This window comes from Salvelinus fontinalis, unplaced genomic scaffold (assembly GCF_029448725.1).
Source record: "Salvelinus fontinalis isolate EN_2023a unplaced genomic scaffold, ASM2944872v1 scaffold_2358, whole genome shotgun sequence".
Taxonomy (NCBI): Eukaryota; Metazoa; Chordata; class Actinopteri; order Salmoniformes; family Salmonidae; genus Salvelinus; species Salvelinus fontinalis.
This window is the reverse complement of record NW_026602567.1, coordinates 1-14,765: the sequence shown is the minus strand read 5'-3', so window position 1 is coordinate 14,765 and position 14,765 is coordinate 1. Positions and strand designations below refer to the sequence as shown.

General features: G+C 38.5%; 12 non-coding genes across 12 annotated transcripts; all 12 read left to right on the top strand.

Moving 5' to 3' along the window:
- The first annotated feature begins 824 nt into the window (after nucleotides 1-824).
- Nucleotides 825-897, top strand: trnaf-gaa (transfer RNA phenylalanine (anticodon GAA)). The gene has a single exon. It is a non-coding gene; the product is annotated as a tRNA-Phe (tRNA).
- Nucleotides 898-2,047: 1,150 nt separating this feature from the next.
- On the top strand, nucleotides 2,048-2,120 carry trnaf-gaa (transfer RNA phenylalanine (anticodon GAA)). Its single transcript has one exon. It is a non-coding gene; the product is annotated as a tRNA-Phe (tRNA).
- Nucleotides 2,121-3,269: 1,149 nt separating this feature from the next.
- On the top strand, nucleotides 3,270-3,342 carry trnaf-gaa (transfer RNA phenylalanine (anticodon GAA)). Its single transcript has one exon. It is a non-coding gene; the product is annotated as a tRNA-Phe (tRNA).
- A 1,149-nt stretch (nucleotides 3,343-4,491) lies between these two features.
- Nucleotides 4,492-4,564, top strand: trnaf-gaa (transfer RNA phenylalanine (anticodon GAA)). Its single transcript has one exon. It is a non-coding gene; the product is annotated as a tRNA-Phe (tRNA).
- Nucleotides 4,565-5,713: 1,149 nt separating this feature from the next.
- On the top strand, nucleotides 5,714-5,786 carry trnaf-gaa (transfer RNA phenylalanine (anticodon GAA)). The gene has a single exon. It is a non-coding gene; the product is annotated as a tRNA-Phe (tRNA).
- Nucleotides 5,787-6,936: 1,150 nt separating this feature from the next.
- On the top strand, nucleotides 6,937-7,009 carry trnaf-gaa (transfer RNA phenylalanine (anticodon GAA)). The gene has a single exon. It is a non-coding gene; the product is annotated as a tRNA-Phe (tRNA).
- Nucleotides 7,010-8,158: 1,149 nt separating this feature from the next.
- On the top strand, nucleotides 8,159-8,231 carry trnaf-gaa (transfer RNA phenylalanine (anticodon GAA)). Its single transcript has one exon. It is a non-coding gene; the product is annotated as a tRNA-Phe (tRNA).
- A 1,150-nt stretch (nucleotides 8,232-9,381) lies between these two features.
- On the top strand, nucleotides 9,382-9,454 carry trnaf-gaa (transfer RNA phenylalanine (anticodon GAA)). The gene has a single exon. It is a non-coding gene; the product is annotated as a tRNA-Phe (tRNA).
- Nucleotides 9,455-10,603: 1,149 nt separating this feature from the next.
- Nucleotides 10,604-10,676, top strand: trnaf-gaa (transfer RNA phenylalanine (anticodon GAA)). The gene has a single exon. It is a non-coding gene; the product is annotated as a tRNA-Phe (tRNA).
- A 1,150-nt stretch (nucleotides 10,677-11,826) lies between these two features.
- On the top strand, nucleotides 11,827-11,899 carry trnaf-gaa (transfer RNA phenylalanine (anticodon GAA)). The gene has a single exon. It is a non-coding gene; the product is annotated as a tRNA-Phe (tRNA).
- A 1,149-nt stretch (nucleotides 11,900-13,048) lies between these two features.
- Nucleotides 13,049-13,121, top strand: trnaf-gaa (transfer RNA phenylalanine (anticodon GAA)). The gene has a single exon. It is a non-coding gene; the product is annotated as a tRNA-Phe (tRNA).
- A 1,150-nt stretch (nucleotides 13,122-14,271) lies between these two features.
- trnaf-gaa (transfer RNA phenylalanine (anticodon GAA)) lies at nucleotides 14,272-14,344 on the top strand. Its single transcript has one exon. It is a non-coding gene; the product is annotated as a tRNA-Phe (tRNA).
- Nucleotides 14,345-14,765: the final 421 nt, after the last annotated feature.

The window sequence follows — 14,765 nt, the reverse complement described above, 5'->3', positions numbered from 1 at the left end:
GAGCAAAATGTACAAAATGTTAAGATTTTACTAAACGTATGATATGTTACGAATTCCAATTTGTCTTTCACAACTGACTGCCAGCAATCACCAGATAGCAGAGTGGCGCAGCGGAAGCGTGCTGGGCCCATAACCCAGAGGTCGATGGATCGAAACCATCCTCTGCTAAGTAATTTTAAGTGTGGACAATTCTGCGAAGGAAAAACACAAATTCAAAATGCTACATTAAAAGCCTTTATGCAATAGAAATGATACCTACGTAGTTATGATTCAACAAAATAAAAGCAGAACTTTGTTTTCAAAGAATGTGTTAAAATTGTGTTTGTGAGCAATACTATAACTTATATAATATATCAATTATAAAGAATGAATGGGTCAGTTAGACCACATTAATATTGCGTCATCCTGAAGGGTAAGTGCACATTTGATGTGTTCACTACCACTTACTCATGGACAGCGGATGAAATAACAGGTCATTTTATCTGAGTGCTTCTAGAAGTTCCACTACACATTGAGAGCCTGTGTCTGTTAGCAAGAAGACTCCCGATTAACTGAGGCTCATTTTCGTACCTGTCGTCAGTAAAAGGTTAGCCTAATTTCAACAAAAATGCTAACTAAAAGTATGTGTGAGTTTGTCAGGGGACCAGCAGGTGGAAGCATTGTCTTTCTAGAAGTTTGAAAAAGAACGTGTGCGTGATTATTCCATCCATGTGGGGCATTTGTCACTCGCTGTTGGAGAAAGATGAATAGAAAATATTCCTGATCCTAGTCAACTGAATACACCAGACAGCCAACCACACACCTGGCTATAATTTTGCAGAACAGCCGAAATAGCTCAGTTGGGAGAGCGTTAGACTGAAGATCTAAATGTCCCTGGTTCGATCCCGGGTTTCGGCAGGAAATTAATTTTGCCAGAGTTCTTCTACATTTGGCCTGGAAAACGGAGAGTTGCAGGTTTGAAACACAGGTTCAAAGGGAAAATATCGGTTGGACAAAATATCCTCTCCTCAACTCCTCCATTCTTTCTCTGTGACCCAACCTGTAGTCAGAGCATTTCATATTATTCTGTATGTATATCGAAGATACTCCATTTAGTATGATATGTTACGTTTCATATTGTATGTATTATTTGGGAATGTCCATCATCCATTTCGTATGAGATGTTATGAATTACAATTCGTATGATGTTACGAATTTCCAAAACGTACTATACATTACGAATAGGGCAAAATGTACAATATGTTAAGATTTTACTAAACGTATGATATGTTACGAATTCCAATTTGTCTTTCACAACTGACTCCCACCAATCACCAGATAGCAGAGTGGCGCAGCGGAAGCGTGCTGGGCCCATAACCCAGAGGTCGCTGGATCGAAACCATCCTCTGCTAAGTAATTTTAAGTGTGGACAATTCTGCGAAGGAAAAACACAAATTAAAAATGCTACATTAAAAGCCTTTATGCAATAGAAATGATACCTACGTAGTTATGATTCATCAAAATAAAAGGAGAACTTTGTTTTCAAAGAATTTGTTAAAATTGTGTTTGTGAGCAATACTATAACTTATATAATATATCAATTATAAAGAATGAATGGGTCAGTTAGACCACATTAATATTGCGTCATCCTGAAGGGTAAGTGCACATTTGATGTGTTCACTACCACTTACTCATGGACAGCGGATGAAATAACAGGTCATTTTATCTGAGTGCTTCTAGAAGTTCCACTACACATTGAGAGCCTGTGTCTGTTAGCAAGAAGACTCCCGATTAACTGAGGCTCATTTTCGTACCTGTCGTCAGTAAAAGGTTAGCCTAATTTCAACAAAAATGCTAACTAAAAGTATGTGTGAGTTTGTCAGGGGACCAGCAGGTGGAAGCATTGTCTTTCTAGAAGTTTGAAAAAGAACGTGTGCGTGATTATTCCATCCATGTGGGGCATTTGTCACTCGCTGTTGGAGAAAGATGAATAGAAAATGTTCCTGATCCTAGTCAACTGAATACACCAGACAGCCAACCACACACCTGGCTATAATTGTGCAGAGCAGCCGAAATAGCTCAGTTGGGAGAGCGTTAGACTGAAGATCTAAATGTCCCTGGTTCGATCCCGGGTTTCGGCAGGAAATTAATTTTGCCAGAGTTCTTCTACATTTGGCCTGGAAAACGGAGAGTTGCAGGTTTGAAACACAGGTTCAAAGGGAAAATATCGGTTGGACAAAATATCCTCTCCTCAACTCCTCCATTCTTTCTCTGTGACCCAACCTGTAGTCAGAGCATTTCATATTATTCTGTATGTATATCGAAGATACTCCATTTAGTATGATATGTTACGTTTCATATTGTATGTATTATTTGGGAATGTCCATCATCCATTTCGTATGAGATGTTATGAATTACAATTCGTATGATGTTACGAATTTCCAAAACGTACTATACATTACGAATGAGCAAAATGTACAATATGTTAAGATTTTACTAAACGTATGATATGTTACGAATTCCAATTTGTCTTTCACAACTGACTGCCAGCAATCACCAGATAGCAGAGTGGCGCAGCGGAAGCGTGCTGGGCCCATAACCCAGAGGTCGATGGATCGAAACCATCCTCTGCTAAGTAATTTTAAGTGTGGACAATTCTGCGAAGGAAAAACACAAATTCAAAATGCTACATTAAAAGCCTTTATGCAATAGAAATGATACCTACGTAGTTATGATTCAACAAAATAAAAGCAGAACTTTGTTTTCAAAGAATGTGTTAAAATTGTGTTTGTGAGCAATACTATAACTTATATAATATATCAATTATAAAGAATGAATGGGTCAGTTAGACCACATTAATATTGCGTCATCCTGAAGGGTAAGTGCACATTTGATGTGTTCACTACCACTTACTCATGGACAGCGGATGAAATAACAGGTCATTTTATCTGAGTGCTTCTAGAAGTTCCACTACACATTGAGAGCCTGTGTCTGTTAGCAAGAAGACTCCCGATTAACTGAGGCTCATTTTCGTACCTGTCGTCAGTAAAAGGTTAGCCTAATTTCAACAAAAATGCTAACTAAAAGTATGTGTGAGTTTGTCAGGGGACCAGCAGGTGGAAGCATTGTCTTTCTAGAAGTTTGAAAAAGAACGTGTGCGTGATTATTCCATCCATGTGGGGCATTTGTCACTCGCTGTTGGAGAAAGATGAATAGAAAATGTTCCTGATCCTAGTCAACTGAATACACCAGACAGCCAACCACACACCTGGCTATAATTGTGCAGAGCAGCCGAAATAGCTCAGTTGGGAGAGCGTTAGACTGAAGATCTAAATGTCCCTGGTTCGATCCCGGGTTTCGGCAGGAAATTAATTTTGCCAGAGTTCTTCTACATTTGGCCTGGAAAACGGAGAGTTGCAGGTTTGAAACACAGGTTCAAAGGGAAAATATCGGTTGGACAAAATATCCTCTCCTCAACTCCTCCATTCTTTCTCTGTGACCCAACCTGTAGTCAGAGCATTTCATATTATTCTGTATGTATATCGAAGATACTCCATTTAGTATGATATGTTACGTTTCATATTGTATGTATTATTTGGGAATGTCCATCATCCATTTCGTATGAGATGTTATGAATTACAATTCGTATGATGTTACGAATTTCCAAAACGTACTATACATTACGAATGAGCAAAATGTACAATATGTTAAGATTTTACTAAACGTATGATATGTTACGAATTCCAATTTGTCTTTCACAACTGACTGCCACCAATCACCAGATAGCAGAGTGGCGCAGCGGAAGCGTGCTGGGCCCATAACCCAGAGGTCGATGGATCGAAACCATCCTCTGCTAAGTAATTTTAAGTGTGGACAATTCTGCGAAGGAAAAACACAAATTAAAAATGCTACATTAAAAGCCTTTATGCAATAGAAATGATACCTACGTAGTTATGATTCAACAAAATAAAAGCAGAACTTTGTTTTCAAAGAATGTGTTAAAATTGTGTTTGTGAGCAATACTATAACTTATATAATATATCAATTATAAAGAATGAATGGGTCAGTTAGACCACATTAATATTGCGTCATCCTGAAGGGTAAGTGCACATTTGATGTGTTCACTACCACTTACTCATGGACAGCGGATGAAATAACAGGTCATTTTATCTGAGTGCTTCTAGAAGTTCCACTACACATTGAGAGCCTGTGTCTGTTAGCAAGAAGACTCCCGATTAACTGAGGCTCATTTTCGTACCTGTCGTCAGTAAAAGGTTAGCCTAATTTCAACAAAAATGCTAACTAAAAGTATGTGTGAGTTTGTCAGGGGACCAGCAGGTGGAAGCATTGTCTTTCTAGAAGTTTGAAAAAGAACGTGTGCGTGATTATTCCATCCATGTGGGGCATTTGTCACTCGCTGTTGGAGAAAGATGAATAGAAAATGTTCCTGATCCTAGTCAACTGAATACACCAGACAGCCAACCACACACCTGGCTATAATTGTGCAGAGCAGCCGAAATAGCTCAGTTGGGAGAGCGTTAGACTGAAGATCTAAATGTCCCTGGTTCGATCCCGGGTTTCGGCAGGAAATTAATTTTGCCAGAGTTCTTCTACATTTGGCCTGGAAAACGGAGAGTTGCAGGTTTGAAACACAGGTTCAAAGGGAAAATATCGGTTGGACAAAATATCCTCTCCTCAACTCCTCCATTCTTTCTCTGTGACCCAACCTGTAGTCAGAGCATTTCATATTATTCTGTATGTATATCGAAGATACTCCATTTAGTATGATATGTTACGTTTCATATTGTATGTATTATTTGGGAATGTCCATCATCCATTTCGTATGAGATGTTATGAATTACAATTCGTATGATGTTACGAATTTCCAAAACGTACTATACATTACGAATGAGCAAAATGTACAATATGTTAAGATTTTACTAAACGTATGATATGTTACGAATTCCAATTTGTCTTTCACAACTGACTGCCAGCAATCACCAGATAGCAGAGTGGCGCAGCGGAAGCGTGCTGGGCCCATAACCCAGAGGTCGATGGATCGAAACCATCCTCTGCTAAGTAATTTTAAGTGTGGACAATTCTGCGAAGGAAAAACACAAATTCAAAATGCTACATTAAAAGCCTTTATGCAATAGAAATGATACCTACGTAGTTATGATTCAACAAAATAAAAGCAGAACTTTGTTTTCAAAGAATGTGTTAAAATTGTGTTTGTGAGCAATACTATAACTTATATAATATATCAATTATAAAGAATGAATGGGTCAGTTAGACCACATTAATATTGCGTCATCCTGAAGGGTAAGTGCACATTTGATGTGTTCACTACCACTTACTCATGGACAGCGGATGAAATAACAGGTCATTTTATCTGAGTGCTTCTAGAAGTTCCACTACACATTGAGAGCCTGTGTCTGTTAGCAAGAAGACTCCCGATTAACTGAGGCTCATTTTCGTACCTGTCGTCAGTAAAAGGTTAGCCTAATTTCAACAAAAATGCTAACTAAAAGTATGTGTGAGTTTGTCAGGGGACCAGCAGGTGGAAGCATTGTCTTTCTAGAAGTTTGAAAAAGAACGTGTGCGTGATTATTCCATCCATGTGGGGCATTTGTCACTCGCTGTTGGAGAAAGATGAATAGAAAATATTCCTGATCCTAGTCAACTGAATACACCAGACAGCCAACCACACACCTGGCTATAATTTTGCAGAGCAGCCGAAATAGCTCAGTTGGGAGAGCGTTAGACTGAAGATCTAAATGTCCCTGGTTCGATCCCGGGTTTCGGCAGGAAATTAATTTTGCCAGAGTTCTTCTACATTTGGCCTGGAAAACGGAGAGTTGCAGGTTTGAAACACAGGTTCAAAGGGAAAATATCGGTTGGACAAAATATCCTCTCCTCAACTCCTCCATTCTTTCTCTGTGACCCAACCTGTAGTCAGAGCATTTCATATTATTCTGTATGTATATCGAAGATACTCCATTTAGTATGATATGTTACGTTTCATATTGTATGTATTATTTGGGAATGTCCATCATCCATTTCGTATGAGATGTTATGAATTACAATTCGTATGATGTTACGAATTTCCAAAACGTACTATACATTACGAATAGGGCAAAATGTACAATATGTTAAGATTTTACTAAACGTATGATATGTTACGAATTCCAATTTGTCTTTCACAACTGACTCCCACCAATCACCAGATAGCAGAGTGGCGCAGCGGAAGCGTGCTGGGCCCATAACCCAGAGGTCGCTGGATCGAAACCATCCTCTGCTAAGTAATTTTAAGTGTGGACAATTCTGCGAAGGAAAAACACAAATTAAAAATGCTACATTAAAAGCCTTTATGCAATAGAAATGATACCTACGTAGTTATGATTCATCAAAATAAAAGGAGAACTTTGTTTTCAAAGAATTTGTTAAAATTGTGTTTGTGAGCAATACTATAACTTATATAATATATCAATTATAAAGAATGAATGGGTCAGTTAGACCACATTAATATTGCGTCATCCTGAAGGGTAAGTGCACATTTGATGTGTTCACTACCACTTACTCATGGACAGCGGATGAAATAACAGGTCATTTTATCTGAGTGCTTCTAGAAGTTCCACTACACATTGAGAGCCTGTGTCTGTTAGCAAGAAGACTCCCGATTAACTGAGGCTCATTTTCGTACCTGTCGTCAGTAAAAGGTTAGCCTAATTTCAACAAAAATGCTAACTAAAAGTATGTGTGAGTTTGTCAGGGGACCAGCAGGTGGAAGCATTGTCTTTCTAGAAGTTTGAAAAAGAACGTGTGCGTGATTATTCCATCCATGTGGGGCATTTGTCACTCGCTGTTGGAGAAAGATGAATAGAAAATGTTCCTGATCCTAGTCAACTGAATACACCAGACAGCCAACCACACACCTGGCTATAATTGTGCAGAGCAGCCGAAATAGCTCAGTTGGGAGAGCGTTAGACTGAAGATCTAAATGTCCCTGGTTCGATCCCGGGTTTCGGCAGGAAATTAATTTTGCCAGAGTTCTTCTACATTTGGCCTGGAAAACGGAGAGTTGCAGGTTTGAAACACAGGTTCAAAGGGAAAATATCGGTTGGACAAAATATCCTCTCCTCAACTCCTCCATTCTTTCTCTGTGACCCAACCTGTAGTCAGAGCATTTCATATTATTCTGTATGTATATCGAAGATACTCCATTTAGTATGATATGTTACGTTTCATATTGTATGTATTATTTGGGAATGTCCATCATCCATTTCGTATGAGATGTTATGAATTACAATTCGTATGATGTTACGAATTTCCAAAACGTACTATACATTACGAATGAGCAAAATGTACAATATGTTAAGATTTTACTAAACGTATGATATGTTACGAATTCCAATTTGTCTTTCACAACTGACTGCCAGCAATCACCAGATAGCAGAGTGGCGCAGCGGAAGCGTGCTGGGCCCATAACCCAGAGGTCGATGGATCGAAACCATCCTCTGCTAAGTAATTTTAAGTGTGGACAATTCTGCGAAGGAAAAACACAAATTCAAAATGCTACATTAAAAGCCTTTATGCAATAGAAATGATACCTACGTAGTTATGATTCAACAAAATAAAAGCAGAACTTTGTTTTCAAAGAATGTGTTAAAATTGTGTTTGTGAGCAATACTATAACTTATATAATATATCAATTATAAAGAATGAATGGGTCAGTTAGACCACATTAATATTGCGTCATCCTGAAGGGTAAGTGCACATTTGATGTGTTCACTACCACTTACTCATGGACAGCGGATGAAATAACAGGTCATTTTATCTGAGTGCTTCTAGAAGTTCCACTACACATTGAGAGCCTGTGTCTGTTAGCAAGAAGACTCCCGATTAACTGAGGCTCATTTTCGTACCTGTCGTCAGTAAAAGGTTAGCCTAATTTCAACAAAAATGCTAACTAAAAGTATGTGTGAGTTTGTCAGGGGACCAGCAGGTGGAAGCATTGTCTTTCTAGAAGTTTGAAAAAGAACGTGTGCGTGATTATTCCATCCATGTGGGGCATTTGTCACTCGCTGTTGGAGAAAGATGAATAGAAAATATTCCTGATCCTAGTCAACTGAATACACCAGACAGCCAACCACACACCTGGCTATAATTTTGCAGAGCAGCCGAAATAGCTCAGTTGGGAGAGCGTTAGACTGAAGATCTAAATGTCCCTGGTTCGATCCCGGGTTTCGGCAGGAAATTAATTTTGCCAGAGTTCTTCTACATTTGGCCTGGAAAACGGAGAGTTGCAGGTTTGAAACACAGGTTCAAAGGGAAAATATCGGTTGGACAAAATATCCTCTCCTCAACTCCTCCATTCTTTCTCTGTGACCCAACCTGTAGTCAGAGCATTTCATATTATTCTGTATGTATATCGAAGATACTCCATTTAGTATGATATGTTACGTTTCATATTGTATGTATTATTTGGGAATGTCCATCATCCATTTCGTATGAGATGTTATGAATTACAATTCGTATGATGTTACGAATTTCCAAAACGTACTATACATTACGAATAGGGCAAAATGTACAATATGTTAAGATTTTACTAAACGTATGATATGTTACGAATTCCAATTTGTCTTTCACAACTGACTCCCACCAATCACCAGATAGCAGAGTGGCGCAGCGGAAGCGTGCTGGGCCCATAACCCAGAGGTCGCTGGATCGAAACCATCCTCTGCTAAGTAATTTTAAGTGTGGACAATTCTGCGAAGGAAAAACACAAATTAAAAATGCTACATTAAAAGCCTTTATGCAATAGAAATGATACCTACGTAGTTATGATTCATCAAAATAAAAGGAGAACTTTGTTTTCAAAGAATTTGTTAAAATTGTGTTTGTGAGCAATACTATAACTTATATAATATATCAATTATAAAGAATGAATGGGTCAGTTAGACCACATTAATATTGCGTCATCCTGAAGGGTAAGTGCAAATTTGATGTGTTCACTACCACTTACTCATGGACAGCGGATGAAATAACAGGTCATTTTATCTGAGTGCTTCTAGAAGTTCCACTACACATTGAGAGCCTGTGTCTGTTAGCAAGAAGACTCCCGATTAACTGAGGCTCATTTTCGTACCTGTCGTCAGTAAAAGGTTAGCCTAATTTCAACAAAAATGCTAACTAAAAGTATGTGTGAGTTTGTCAGGGGACCAGCAGGTGGAAGCATTGTCTTTCTAGAAGTTTGAAAAAGAACGTGTGCGTGATTATTCCATCCATGTGGGGCATTTGTCACTCGCTGTTGGAGAAAGATGAATAGAAAATGTTCCTGATCCTAGTCAACTGAATACACCAGACAGCCAACCACACACCTGGCTATAATTGTGCAGAGCAGCCGAAATAGCTCAGTTGGGAGAGCGTTAGACTGAAGATCTAAATGTCCCTGGTTCGATCCCGGGTTTCGGCATGAAATTAATTTTGCCAGAGTTCTTCTACATTTGGCCTGGAAAACGGAGAGTTGCAGGTTTGAAACACAGGTTCAAAGGGAAAATATCGGTTGGACAAAATATCCTCTCCTCAACTCCTCCATTCTTTCTCTGTGACCCAACCTGTAGTCAGAGCATTTCATATTATTCTGTATGTATATCGAAGATACTCCATTTAGTATGATATGTTACGTTTCATATTGTATGTATTATTTGGGAATGTCCATCATCCATTTCGTATGAGATGTTATGAATTACAATTCGTATGATGTTACGAATTTCCAAAACGTACTATACATTACGAATGAGCAAAATGTACAATATGTTAAGATTTTACTAAACGTATGATATGTTACGAATTCCAATTTGTCTTTCACAACTGACTGCCACCAATCACCAGATAGCAGAGTGGCGCAGCGGAAGCGTGCTGGGCCCATAACCCAGAGGTCGATGGATCGAAACCATCCTCTGCTAAGTAATTTTAAGTGTGGACAATTCTGCGAAGGAAAAACACAAATTAAAAATGCTACATTAAAAGCCTTTATGCAATAGAAATGATACCTACGTAGTTATGATTCAACAAAATAAAAGCAGAACTTTGTTTTCAAAGAATGTGTTAAAATTGTGTTTGTGAGCAATACTATAACTTATATAATATATCAATTATAAAGAATGAATGGGTCAGTTAGACCACATTAATATTGCGTCATCCTGAAGGGTAAGTGCACATTTGATGTGTTCACTACCACTTACTCATGGACAGCGGATGAAATAACAGGTCATTTTATCTGAGTGCTTCTAGAAGTTCCACTACACATTGAGAGCCTGTGTCTGTTAGCAAGAAGACTCCCGATTAACTGAGGCTCATTTTCGTACCTGTCGTCAGTAAAAGGTTAGCCTAATTTCAACAAAAATTCCAACTAAAAGTATGTGTGAGTTTGTCAGGGGACCAGCAGGTGGAAGCATTGTCTTTCTAGAAGTTTGAAAAAGAACGTGTGCGTGATTATTCCATCCATGTGGGGCATTTGTCACTCGCTGTTGGAGAAAGATGAATAGAAAATATTCCTGATCCTAGTCAACTGAATACACCAGACAGCCAACCACACACCTGGCTATAATTGTGCAGAGCAGCCGAAATAGCTCAGTTGGGAGAGCGTTAGACTGAAGATCTAAATGTCCCTGGTTCGATCCCGGGTTTCGGCAGGAAGTTAATTTTGCCAGAGTTCTTCTACATTTAGCCTGGAAAACGGAGAGTTGCAGGTTTAAAACACATGTTCAAAGGGAAAATATCGGTTGGACAAAATATCCTCTCCTCAACTCCTCCATTCTTTCTCTGTGACCCAACCTGTAGTCAGAGCATTTCATATTATTCTGTATGTATATCGAAGATACTCCATTTAGTATGATATGTTACGTTTCATATTGTATGTATTATTTGGGAATGTCCATCATCCATTTCTTATGAGATGTTATGAATTACAATTCGTATGATGTTACGAATTTCCAAAACGTACTATACATTACGAATAGGGCAAAATGTACAATATGTTAAGATTTTACTAAACGTATGATATGTTACGAATTCCAATTTGTCTTTCACAACTGACTCCCACCAATCACCAGATAGCAGAGTGGCGCAGCGGAAGCGTGCTGGGCCAATAACCCAGAGGTCGCTGGATCGAAACCATCCTCTGCTAAGTAATTTTAAGTGTGGACAATTCTGCGAAGGAAAAACACAAATTAAAAATGCTACATTAAAAGCCTTTATGCAATAGAAATGATACCTACGTAGTTATGATTCAACAAAATAAAAGGAGAACTTTGTTTTCAAAGAATTTGTTAAAATTGTGTTTGTGAGCAATACTATAACTTATATAATATATCAATTATAAAGAATGAATGGGTCAGTTAGACCACATTAATATTGCGTCATCCTGAAGGGTAAGTGCAAATTTGATGTGTTCACTACCACTTACTCATGGACAGCGGATGAAATAACAGGTCATTTTATCTGAGTGCTTCTAGAAGTTCCACTACACATTGAGAGCCTGTGTCTGTTAGCAAGAAGACTCCCGATTAACTGAGGCTCATTTTCGTACCTGTCGTCAGTAAAAGGTTAGCCTAATTTCAACAAAAATGCTAACTAAAAGTATGTGTGAGTTTGTCAGGGGACCAGCAGGTGGAAGCATTGTCTTTCTAGAAGTTTGAAAAAGAACGTGTGCGTGATTATTCCATCCATGTGGGGCATTTGTCATTCGCTGTTGGAGAAAGATGAATAGAAAATGTTCCTGATCCTAGTCAACTGAATACACCAGACAGCCAACCACACACCTGGCTATAATTGTGCAGAGCAGCCGAAATAGCTCAGTTGGGAGAGCGTTAGACTGAAGATCTAAATGTCCCTGGTTCGATCCCGGGTTTCGGCATGAAATTAATTTTGCCATAGTTCTTCTACATTTGGCCTGGAAAACGGAGAGTTGCAGGTTTGAAACACAGGTTCAAAGGGAAAATATCGGTTGGACAAAATATCCTCTCCTCAACTCCTCCATTCTTTCTCTGTGACCCAACCTGTAGTCAGAGCATTTCATATTATTCTGTATGTATATCGAAGATACTCCATTTCGTATGATATGTTACGTTTCATATTGTATGTATTATTTGGGAATGTCCATCATCCATTTCGTATGAGATGTTATGAATTACAATTCGTATTATGTTACGAATTTCCAAAACGTACTATACATTACGAATGAGCAAAATGTACAATATGTTAAGATTTTACTAAACGTATGATATGTTACGAATTCCAATTTGTCTTTCACAACTGACTGCCACCAATCACCAGTTAGCAGAGTGGCGCAGCGGAAGCGTGCTGGGCCCATAACCCAGAGGTCGATGGATCGAAACCATCCTCTGCTAAGTAATTTTAAGTGTGGACAATTCTGCGAAGGAAAAACACAAATTAAAAATGCTACATTAAAAGCCTTTACGCAATAGAAATGATACCTACGTAGTTATGATTCAACAAAATAAAAGCAGAACTTTGTTTTCAAAGAATGTGTTAAAATTGTGTTTGTGAGCAATACTATAACTTATATAATATATCAATTATAAAGAATGAATGGGTCAGTTAGACCACATTAATATTGCGTCATCCTGAAGGGTAAGTGCACATTTGATGTGTTCACTACCACTTACTCATGGACAGCGGATGAAATAACAGGTCATTTTATCTGAGTGCTTCTAGAAGTTCCACTACACATTGAGAGCCTGTGTCTGTTAGCAAGAAGACTCCCGATTAACTGAGGCTCATTTTCGTACCTGTCGTCAGTAAAAGGTTAGCCTAATTTCAACAAAAATTCCAACTAAAAGTATGTGTGAGTTTGTCAGGGGACCAGCAGGTGGAAGCATTGTCTTTCTAGAAGTTTGAAAAAGAACGTGTGCGTGATTATTCCATCCATGTGGGGCATTTGTCACTCGCTGTTGGAGAAAGATGAATAGAAAATATTCCTGATCCTAGTCAACTGAATACACCAGACAGCCAACCACACACCTGGCTATAATTGTGCAGAGCAGCCAAAATAGCTCAGTTGGGAGAGCGTTAGACTGAAGATCTAAATGTCCCTGGTTCGATCCCGGGTTTCGGCAGGAAGTTAATTTTGCCAGAGTTCTTCTACATTTAGCCTGGAAAACGGAGAGTTGCAGGTTTAAAACACATGTTCAAAGGGAAAATATCGGTTGGACAAAATATCCTCTCCTCAACTCCTCCATTCTTTCTCTGTGACCCAACCTGTAGTCAGAGCATTTCATATTATTCTGTATGTATATCGAAGATACTCCATTTAGTATGATATGTTACGTTTCATATTGTATGTATTATTTGGGAATGTCCATCATCCATTTCTTATGAGATGTTATGAATTACAATTCGTATGATGTTACGAATTTCCAAAACGTACTATACATTACGAATAGGGCAAAATGTACAATATGTTAAGATTTTACTAAACGTATGATATGTTACGAATTCCAATTTGTCTTTCACAACTGACTCCCACCAATCACCAGATAGCAGAGTGGCGCAGCGGAAGCGTGCTGGGCCAATAACCCAGAGGTCGCTGGATCGAAACCATCCTCTGCTAAGTAATTTTAAGTGTGGACAATTCTGCGAAGGAAAAACACAAATTAAAAATGCTACATTAAAAGCCTTTATGCAATAGAAATGATACCTACGTAGTTATGATTCAACAAAATAAAAGGAGAACTTTGTTTTCAAAGAATTTGTTAAAATTGTGTTTGTGAGCAATACTATAACTTATATAATATATCAATTATAAAGAATGAATGGGTCAGTTAGACCACATTAATATTGCGTCATCCTGAAGGGTAAGTGCAAATTTGATGTGTTCACTACCACTTACTCATGGACAGCGGATGAAATAACAGGTCATTTTATCTGAGTGCTTCTAGAAGTTCCACTACACATTGAGAGCCTGTGTCTGTTAGCAAGAAGACTCCCGATTAACTGAGGCTCATTTTCGTACCTGTCGTCAGTAAAAGGTTAGCCTAATTTCAACAAAAATGCTAACTAAAAGTATGTGTGAGTTTGTCAGGGGACCAGCAGGTGGAAGCATTGTCTTTCTAGAAGTTTGAAAAAGAACGTGTGCGTGATTATTCCATCCATGTGGGGCATTTGTCATTCGCTGTTGGAGAAAGATGAATAGAAAATGTTCCTGATCCTAGTCAACTGAATACACCAGACAGCCAACCACACACCTGGCTATAATTGTGCAGAGCAGCCGAAATAGCTCAGTTGGGAGAGCGTTAGACTGAAGATCTAAATGTCCCTGGTTCGATCCCGGGTTTCGGCATGAAATTAATTTTGCCATAGTTCTTCTACATTTGGCCTGGAAAACGGAGAGTTGCAGGTTTGAAACACAGGTTCAAAGGGAAAATATCGGTTGGACAAAATATCCTCTCCTCAACTCCTCCATTCTTTCTCTGTGACCCAACCTGTAGTCAGAGCATTTCATATTATTCTGTATGTATATCGAAGATACTCCATTTCGTATGATATGTTACGTTTCATATTGTATGTATTATTTGGGAATGTCCATCATCCATTTCGTATGAGATGTTATGAATTACAATTCGTATTATGTTACGAATTTCCAAAACGTACTATACATTACGAATGAGCAAAATGTACAATATGTTAAGATTTTACTAAACGTATGATATGTTACGAATTCCAATTTGTCTTTCACAACTGACTGCCACCAATCACCAGTT